We start from the raw sequence: 325 nt of genomic DNA on the forward strand, positions 1-325 counted from the left end.
TAAGTTCAGTTCTATGTGAACTATACTGAACTGAATCTGTTTCCAGTGTGAGTGGATGGGATATGGTGGCAGGTCTATGGGATAAAATGGAAGGGGGTAGAGGGACAGAACTCAGTTAATTTTGAATGATTAAAGTGGCATTATATGCTGCAGAGGTGTAGGTTGTAGCCGTGTTGGTCTAAGGACATAGGCAGACAAGGTTCCTTGGGTGAATCTGATATCTTTTATTAGACCAACCCAAATAGTTGGAGAATAGTTATTAAGCAAGCTTTTGGGTTCAAAAGCCCTTCGTCAGGCTAAGGAAGTTTCAGCAGTTGGTGTGTGC

Source organism: Alligator sinensis, unplaced genomic scaffold, assembly GCF_000455745.1.
Source record: "Alligator sinensis unplaced genomic scaffold, ASM45574v1 scaffold1097_1, whole genome shotgun sequence".
NCBI lineage: Eukaryota > Metazoa > Chordata > Crocodylia > Alligatoridae > Alligator > Alligator sinensis.